Source organism: Callithrix jacchus, chromosome 12, assembly GCF_049354715.1.
Source record: "Callithrix jacchus isolate 240 chromosome 12, calJac240_pri, whole genome shotgun sequence".
Lineage (NCBI taxonomy): Eukaryota > Metazoa > Chordata > Mammalia > Primates > Cebidae > Callithrix > Callithrix jacchus.
Window position 1 is genome coordinate 36856694 of NC_133513.1, and position 10235 is coordinate 36866928.

The 10235-nt window shown below is 43.4% G+C and overlaps 1 pseudogene; it reads left to right on the forward strand.

Annotated features, from left to right (window-relative positions):
* Positions 1-4607: 4607 nt before the first annotated feature.
* On the forward strand, positions 4608-5469 carry LOC100407959 (calcyclin-binding protein pseudogene; annotated as a pseudogene).
* Positions 5470-10235: the final 4766 nt, after the last annotated feature.

Below are 10235 nucleotides of genomic sequence, written 5' to 3' on the forward strand. Positions count from 1 at the left end.
GGGACTGAAATGGCATTGGAAAAGAGGTGACCCTAAGGCCAGATGCTCTAAGTTCTTTGTCACGCCCACATAAGGACTGCTGGAGGACGCCTCAGCTGTGCCACAGTGTCAGCTCTGTGAAAACGCCCGCTGTTTAGTCAGCTAGGGAAGGAGACATCCAAGATGGCTGGGACATCTTCCTCGGGGGAGTAGGAGAAAACTCCGCTCTTCCAAGCTCTTGCGGTAGGCCTGATGTCTGTCAGGGAGGCCCACAGACATCAGGGACTTAATTGTCTCTCTGTGGTGCTGTGCTTCAGGGGTCACATTCCATGTTTACTTTCAAATTCTGCTTCTGCACCTGGTTCCTCTTTTCCTTAGAAGATAAGAATTAGTAATAGTAACATAAATCCTAGTGACCTTGTTATTTCTTGACAAGTATGAGAAAAGTGCTGATGCCTTAGGTTTTCTCCTTGCTGTGGCTTCTTTGAAGTCTTGGGCCCCTGTCTCCAAGACACGTGATTTACCTGACCCTATCACTGACCACCATTACCTCACCCTACCTACCCTTTCCCCAGCTTTGTACTCAATAAAAGTCAGAGTGTCCAGGCACTTCCGGCAACTGCTGGACTGTCCGAGTTGGTTGGCAGTGGGCCCCTGGGCCCGAATTCTGTTTTCTCTTTCTCAGTGTCTTGTGTCTTTTATTTCCACAATTTCTCCTCTCCACACCAGCAGAGAGGGACTCATGGGACCCTCTAGTGCTGGACCCTACACTTAGTCATTTCTAGTTTTTGATTGAAAGGGAGAGATGTAAAACTTCCCTTCATTTGAACACTTAGAGGCCATTGCAGGATTATTAATTGTCCTAATTTTAGTAGCGTTGTGTCTCAAGAAATAGAAAGGCTTAAAGGGAGGGAAAGAGATGGGGAACACCTGGTCAATGGAGCAGTCAGAACACCGACATTTATTGATTTAAGTTTGCCATTTTATATGACTGGTTTTTCATACACCCTCCCTAATTACAATAGTAACATCAGAAATTAATAATCATGATCACAGATATAATAATATAAATAATATATTGATATATCTGTGATCATTATTATATAACAGAATAATATTATAACGGATATTATAATAACAATCAAGCTTGAAATATTGTGAGAATTGCCAAAATGTGACACAGAGACAGGAAGTGAGCACATGCTGTTGAAAAAATGGTGACTGTAGAGTTGTCTGATACGGGATTGCTACAAACCTTTAATGTGTAAAAACGCTAGAGCAAAGTACAATAGAACAAGGTATCCCTGCAGTGCTATGACAAAGGTGACATGGAGCGCTGGATTTGTTGGCGTCATTGCTCATCTAGAAACTCTGAAGGAGGCTGAGCAGACCCCTTGCCAGCTCTAGCTGTTGTTCACATGAGCTTAAATATTCCCAGGCTCTGAATAACTAGAAATTCTTCCTGCCCTGCCACTGAGGGTGTCTGTATTTTCTGCTGCTCCAAACCTGATGCCTGGGTCTCCTGGGATGAAATGACATCTGGGGATGCTGTTATCCTGCTGCGTCTCTGCTCTGGCTTCTAGGTCTCACCCCATTTTCTGGTAATCTCCAATCCACATGCCGTTCAGTTAGGACCTGATGTTCTTATAGCTCCCACTTGGGGAGTCATCTGGACTGTTAACCTTCTGCTTCAGGAAACGCTCTCCTCCTGAATAACTCTCCTCATTTGTGGAAGAAACCACGTTTTCTCCACTCCCTACACCTCTGCCTGCTCATGAAATGCTGCATTCCTGGGGTGACTAGGTAGCTCCCATTCTACTGTCTACACCTCACTCATCCTTCCCTAAAGGGGTGAGAGATTTGTCTGGTGGGCCAGTGGGTAGGCCCTTCTCTACACTCTTCTTTGGAGCCCCTGCCCACAGGGTTCACACATGTCCATGCACACTTGTGCCTCTGTCACCAGCCCCTTCAGGGCCTGACTTAAAAGGCACCTTCTTGGTGAGCTCTTCCCTGGTTTCCTTACTGGAAACTCTGTTCTACTTTCAACACTGACCATACCTTATTCCTCTTCACTGCTTTAATTTTCTCTTTAGCTCACATTACTATTAAAAAATATATGTATATATACACACACACACTCACAAACACTTTTTAATAGAGATAACTTACTTATCTTTTTGTTTAACTCCTCCAATCATGTTCTGATGAATGTTTTACCACTGGCTGTTGACAGCAGGGTGGGGTGGGGACGCTGATAGGTAGTGCTTGCCAGTGGTGTAAACATTCCCACCAGGGCTAATTTGCAAGAGTGGTTATGTTCAACAACCGGCTTGCAAAATCCCTGAGAATTTCACAATTTGGTCTTGCAAACCCATTTGAGCCAATTCTAAAATACCATGGGCTGTCCCCACACTGAGACGTCCCATGAGGGTGTCCCATGAGGGCAGGGGTTTCTGCATGCTTTGTTAACTGCTATAACTTCAACCCTCTACATAGTTTTTGGTCCATAGTAGAAGTTTCATAAATAGCTGTTAAATGAGAGAATGAATATAAACACATACTTTACAATTGGGATAATTATATATAAAGAATGATACATTCTGTTATTTTCACTTATGCTCACAATGAGAACTTTGACCATGCAGTTACATGTTATTCTAGAATATTTAAATGATGCTTTAATGATTAACCTTGGGGTATAGTTTGTTGCACTGCTATTTTATATTTAGGTAAATTTTATCTCATTAAAAATAACACTATTATAAATATCTTTGAACATAAATATTTACTCACATTAACTAGGTCAAACTTGGTGATATATGGTTTGTGGTTAATAAAATTATACTAAAAGAAGTTTGAGAAATAAATTTGAGAAGATTTTGATAATATTCTGAAATTAAAATGACATATGGATACTTGACCAAATACAACTGATATTAGAATTTTAAGAAACTAAGTTAATTAGTTTTTTAATTTTTAAGAAATTTGGTATATACCATAGAACAGATAAGGAACCCAGAAAATTGACTTCCTATAGATACAAATGTAATATGTAAGACAATATTATAAACAATGCAGGATAGACATTAAAAAATATGTTGGGGGTAATTTGTAGCAATATGAAAAGATTAACTTAGATTCATGCTTAATATTATATTGTAAAACAAAGTCAAAGTAGATAAAATAATAAAAAAAACTAAAACTGCTAAAGTTAGAAAATACGTTTAATACAAAGAGTAAGGAAATGAGAATTTTCCAAGGATTAAAGCAATAGAAAAAAATAAATAAGTTCAACAAACTCAAAAATATAATAAAAACTTAAAGTTATATTCTACAAACACCAACAGAGTTAAAATTGAAGTAAAAGTTGTGACAACTGTGACAGGCATAGTTTTGTTAAAATCTTATCCCAAACTACAAAATTCTATGCAGTCAGAAATGGACAAGAGGTTAAATAATATAACAATAAGTTTTATTTTAATTAAAGTGTAAATGATAAACACACATTAGGGAAAATAAAAATAAAGCAATACAAAGTAGAATTTTATAGGCATAGCTCGTATGCTTGGTTCAAGTCTCTTTCATTTATCACACCACCTGTATTGATTCCATTTTAATTCTGCTATGCCTTCATTGAGTTATTCATTGATTCAAATGTGGATCTAAATTTGTCCATTCCAAATTCAGTCATGGAGGTTCCAAAGGAAATATCAGAAGCTTGCCAAGGTAACCAACAGATCCTAGAGCTGATGTGTGATTGCATTGTCCTGAGAGCTATTGGAATAACATTCTTTTGTTCTTCCTCAAGAGAAGTAAAACCTCAAAGCCTCAGTAAGCCAGAAGCAAATATATTTCAGATCCAAGTGAATTGCCTTGAGATTCTTTCACATTTGGCCCCTACGTGAAGCTTAAACACAGAGATACGTGCATTTATGTGCTTCATGTGCACTGGAATCCACTGGTGCAATTTTGTTATGAAAACTAGGATCATTATGACAGTATCCAGCTGCAGAAGGGGCTGTGCATCACTAAATCGTGGATTGCCAGGTGGTAAAACTGAAAACTATGGGGAATCGGTTAAAAAAAAAAGAAAAGGGGCACCAAAAATATTTGAGATCTCTTGAGGCTTTGGCTGAGCACTATACTTCATGTGCACAAGGCAGGACTGAGAGCTGCAGCTAGTGGGGCTCTGAGTCAGAAGGAGGCTTCTGAGGTCATATAGTTCTGAGAGAGGCTGGAGTTCTAACCAGCAAGATCAGAATGAGCTCACTGAATGAGATCCCAAATGGGCAATGCCTCAGAGCAGGGCCCTGTTAACCCTGGACTAAGGGCTACTCCAGATGTGCCTTAACAAAGCTGAGATCATTCCTTGTCAGACTGATGCCTATCCACTAAATAAACTGCCTGTCACAACAAAAATCGATACCTTTTGAAGGAAGAAAACGAAATTCATTTCTCAACAGTGTAACTAACATGTGATTGAAAATGGAACATAACCAGGCTGCTCCTCCTCCCCCTTTTTCTCGTGGAGGCTGAGACTGGCCTTTCACAACATGGCTGCCTGGCGGGTCCGCTGTCCTAGAGCGGATGGAAGCAAGTGACTCTGTAGTCAACTTCTGACTTGGACTCCGAAGCTCGCTACAGAAAGATCTAGAAGAGGTAAAGGTGTTGCTGGAAAAGGCTACTAGGAAAAGAATATGTGATGCCCTTACAGCTGAAATATCCAAGATTGAGACAGAAATCAAGAACAAGATGCAACAGAAATCACAGAAGAAAGCAGAACTTCTTGACAATGAAAAGCCAGCTGCTGTGGTTGCTCCCATTACAACAAGCTATACAGTGAAAATTAGTAATTATGGATGGGATCAGCCAGATAAGTTTGTGAAAATCTACATTACCTTAACTGGAGTTCATCAAGTTCCCACTGAGAATTGCAGGTGCATTTCACAGAGAGGTCATTTGATCTTGTGGTAAGGAATCTAAATGGGAAGAGTTACTCCGTGATTGTGAACAATCTCTTGAAACCCATCTCTGTGGAAGGTAGTTCCAAAAAAGTCAAGACTGATACAGTTCTTATCTTATGTAGAAAGAAAGTGGAAAACACAAGGTGGGATTACCTGACTCAGGTTGAAAAAGAGTGCAAAGAAAAAGACAAGCCCTCCTATGACACTGAAACAGATCCTAGTGAGGGATTGATGAATGTTCTAAAGAAAATTTATGATGGTGGAGATGATGATACGAAGCGAACCATTAATAAAGCCTGGGTAGAATCAAGACAGAAGCAAGCCAAAGGAGATACAAAATTTTGAGACTTTAAAGTCCTTTTTGGGAACTGTGATGTGATGTGGAAATACTGATGTTTCCAATAAGGGAATATTGGTGAGCAGCAGATATAAATTTGACAGATAGCTATTTACATAGCCTTCTAAGTAAAGGCAGTAAATTCTCCATTTCCTACTGAAGGATTTATTTAAATAAAATATGCTTACTACACACACACACACACACACACTCCCACACACACAAAACATGATTGAAAATTACGGCATGAGAAGAAGTTGTGAAGGGAGCATGGGCTTGAAGTTGTTAAGTCCAGGACGTGAAACATGAATTTACTTATGCCTCAACATATCATTTAACTTCTGTGACCTCACTTTTTAGGTGGAAATATTGTGGGGTGGGGATGAGAAGGCATAAAAAGTGAGGTAACTCTGGAGGCTGGGATGAGAGGATTGCTTGAGTGCAGGAGTTCAAGGCTTCAGTAAGCTATGATTGCACCACTGCACTCTAGCCTGGGCAACAGAGTGAGACTCTCTCAAAACAAAAACCAAAAAGCGAACAAACAAAAAAGTGAGGTCATAAAGTACAGAGAGATAAAAGGACTATCCCCAAATCACAGAAATAGTACAATTCAGAATTGGAAATCAAACGTTTATCTTCTGATGCTCAGTCTAACACCTTTTCCTATAGAAAAGTCACCGGCAAAGGCAATGGACGTGCCGAGGCTTTTTGGATGACTGGGACATTTGGGGGCTGTGTTCAAATTGGAACCAGTGAATATTTGTTTCAGAAATGAGAATTGAAGAATTGTGACATTTCTAATTTCAAAGCAAGGCAAAAAGACCCAAATCTTGCGGCTGATTCCAGGTAGGTCAAGTCACCAATTATTCTGACCCTCAGACCACACGTCTATAAAACAGACATTATGTGCTGTGTGCACAGAATGTGGCGACTATTAAGTCGAAGCACCAGGAGCAGCCCCCAGGGAACGTACCTTCCCATACTCTGGATCAAGGGTCTTGAACTATTATCCATCATGACACTGAGCTCCTGAGAGCCAGGGACAGAGGTTCTGGATCCTTTGTTTATTCTCCGAAAACAAGTCTAGCATGACTATATGAGAGCTGAAGTGAATGTGTGTGAAAGAGTACTTTTTTTTGGCAGTTCCCAGCCTCAGTTCCCCTTGGCTCAGAAACACAGGCCAATCTGCGATGTTATCAGTCTGTCTGGGCCCAATCTCTGCAGAGTCAAGGTTCCCAGATCCCACAGGGCAGCATCCTCACCCTACTCCGGTGCTGAAGCTGGGATACTAAGCAGGGTATCAGTAGAAACCCAGAGAAAAAGCTGAAATCTCCTGCTTTCCCTGATGGGTGAAGGTGGAAAGACATTACTTGTCACATTCCAGCTTCCTCTGGAAAGGCCTGGGCAGCGCTGGCTACATCCGTGTCTGCTGCCTGCTGTGAGACCAAAGGAGTAGCCTGTAGTGCCCATTCATTTGGTCAGCAAACATTCACTGAATGTCAGTTCTGTGCCAAGTGCTGTAGGGGGCTTTAGAAGAGTAGCAGTGGATAGGACAGACCCAGTTCTTGCTCTTGTGGGTTCACTGCGTTGTGACTTGGTGACCCCTCCAATGATGTGGGTGCACAGACAAGAATTCCAGGCCTATTAAGCAAACCTGGTTCCCAGTATTCCTTCCTTCCTCCTGTCAGACCCCTAAAGATAAGGGGAAAAGCTGAAATACTAGGCATCAGTTTAGGGGTGCCGAGAAGTCTCAGCGACAGCTTTGGGATTTGGAGGACCCTATTTGGAGGTGATATCTTCAATCCTCACCCTGTCCCTCTTTGGTCCCAGCAGGGCTCAGCCTCACATGGACACTTGTGGCTGCATTGCTCCTGTGCCCCCACTTCTTTATGCACAGGTCGGAATTGCCCCTGTTCACTGGTGTGATGCCACCTCCAAGCAGTTTCTGCTCTGACGCTGTCTTCTGTTCCTGAAATAGCTTGGACCCAAATCTGTTTGAGCCCTGATTCTGGGTGAAAGAAACAGGGGAGCCCATGTCTATCTTGCTGGCTGCCCGAGGCTGGGCACATCCTTTGCAGGGCCTGGGTGGTGGGCTCCCATCATCCTGCTCTCATCCAGGGAGCTGAGCACATTTGCAGGCCCATTGTATGCTGGGCCGGCTGCCAGGCACCCGCTCTACACAGGGCTGTGCCACATCCCCGCTTTCCTGGAATTCAGGGAGTAAGAATAAAGCCGACTCCTTATTCATTTCACAATTATTTCTAGCTTCATTTTTCAGGCACCCCCTATGACATTGTTTTCCCAGGAACTCTGAAGCAGTGAAACCATGAAACATTCAAACACTATACATGGACTGACTGTTTATCAAGAAAACAATCACAGAAAAAAGATTCTGCAAATTTGCCTAGTGAGAATTTCGGTGTGGGAAGGAGGAGGTGGGAATGGCCAAGGGGAAGGTCAGGTTTCCCCTGAAATGCTGACCATCAGGACAGGCCTGGGGAAGTGTCCATAAGTACACACATAGGCACACAGAGTTGCTGGGCATGCTCTCCTGTCTTGGTAAGACTCTTCCAACAACTAGAAACACTCATATTTCCTTTTAGAAAATTTATGAAGTACTTTTAAACACACCCACTCCCTTGGGGGGAAGATTGTTCAAGCAAAAACCTAACTTTTGTTGATGGATTGTTGGCTATTAGTGGATATTAGTTCAGGATGATTTGATTTGTGAGTTTGATTGAGGGGAGCAAGGGAGGCCCAGCTTGTTCGGTAGACAAAGCCTCGGGCTAAGAGGGCCTGGGCTGCGATCCTTCTCCTGATCCCTCCCTGGGCACAGGCAGGCGGGTCCTCCCTGCCTCACTTTTCCCTCTGGTGTTTGCTCCTGTCATTCTCTCACTCAAAGCTTAAACAAAGGGGACAGCAGAGCCCTGGGTGTTAGAGGCCTAGGCACTAGTTGCCTGTCCCCTGGGGATGTCTCAAAGAGGAGCCGGGGACTACGTTGGGTCAGGCTGTTGCACCAGAGTTTGCTGCTCTGGTGTTTAAACGCTGTGACTCTCAGAGTTCCGGGGCTGGAAAGGCCACCTGAGGCCCAGAGGGGGCTGAGGTTGGATGGACTTTCCTCTACCTGCTTGTCCATCTGTCTGTCTGTGCTCAGCGATGTTGCCCTTGGTCAGCTGCTCAGCAATAGCAGCAGAATAAGGGTGAGTTTTTGCCACTTCAGCTAGAAGAAATCTAGACTCCCCACAAAGAAGAAAAGGAAAAAGAGAGCATGCTTGGGTATGTAGTTAGAAGGAAATGTGCCCCTCTGACCATCATTCCTATCTGGGCCCCAAGTGGCTGGGTGGGTGATGGAGGGGCCCAGGACCACAGAAACACACATTTCCTCTGGGAATCTCCCCAATCCTGCAGCTTCAGCTACTAAAGGCTGAACCTTCCCTTAGTGGCAAATCCAGATGGCCTGAGTGTTGTTCCCAGGCCCTGGGGCTACACACAGCTCCAGCTGCCACGTTTCCTCATTTGGGAGAATGAAAACAAGGGCTTGGACTGTCTCTGAGCTTTCTAATTGGGCCACCAGCTGATCCACATGGCCTTATTTCTTTTAACCAACTTGACCTTCTAATATGAGCGGGGAAATGCCTATTTGCTTAAGCTTGTATTTTCCATAGTTATATAGCAAAATCCCATTTTTATAAGCATAGTTTAGCTTACAGTGTAATGAGGTCCCATCGAGCCATCCAAAAAAAAGTGAATTGGGCTTCCTTCCAGTATAAGGACCAGGTTGCTTGGAGGAATGGAGGTCCTGGGGTGGCGGTAGCTCCTCTTGGGGTGTGCATGAGATTCTGATTCCATCCTGCACGAAAAAGATGACAGATTCACACTGTATGGGTGGACCTGGAGGGCATCGTGTGCAGTGAAATAAGGCCCATCACAGAAGGACAAGTGCTGCGTGATTCCACTTCTGTGAGGTTCCTAGGGCAGTCAAGTTCACAAGCAAAAAGAATGGTGTTTCCAGGGACTGCAGAAGGAGGAAGGAGGAGCTTTTATTTAATGGGGATAGTTTCCGTTTAGCAAAATGAAAGGAGTTCTGGAGCTGGATGGTGGTGACGGTCGCACAGCAGTGTGAATGTATTTAATGCCACAGAACTGTACACTGTAAAAGGTTAAGATGGTTCATTTTTCACTACCATTAAAAAGATAGTGGGGAGGATTGAGGCCAGCCAGCCCATTTCCCTGAGGGGTATGGAAAATGTCCCTAGGCTTCTGCATCTGCAGCTCTGTGGCCTCTGAGAAACCCACTGCTCTACACTTCATCTTGTTGGCAATGCTGACCCCATAAGTTCTCCTCTCTACAGGAATCCTCATTTATGATTCTGGCATAAAACAAAGGGCAAGCCTCACTGTGACCCATTTCCAGGGATGGGAACTGGGGCTTGGTTAGTTTGGTACATGCTTTGGTTTCAACATGAGCTGGATCGTGATCCAGTTGTATCCGTGAGGCCTTCCTTAATTCACTTCTTTGTTCTTTCCTTCATTATTCACAAGCTTTTACAGGGAACAGGTTTGGGACCAGCACTGCACTATGAAAACGCAGTGAAATCCTTGGTTCCAGGCTGAAAGGAATGTTGAGTGTGAAATGCACTCACTCCACACACGGCTGCAGACATTCTGACTTTGAGCTTTTGTTTCATGGAAGATAAATAGTACTTTGTTCATAGATGAGTCTGAAGAGTAGAGAGCATGTGCCTGTGTGTGCATATGTCCCTGTGGGGAGAGTTACAGAAACTCCTTGCTATTTCATCTTTGCCATAGCGTCCCTGTGTGCCTCTCCTCATCACTAGGGTGCCCAGGCTAGAGAGCAGGCAAGAATGCTTCCAGGTACACACCGAGGGAGGGGCACACTGGAAGCTGATAATGCGAGCATAAAACCTTACTAACTCACTGTAAACAATGACCCA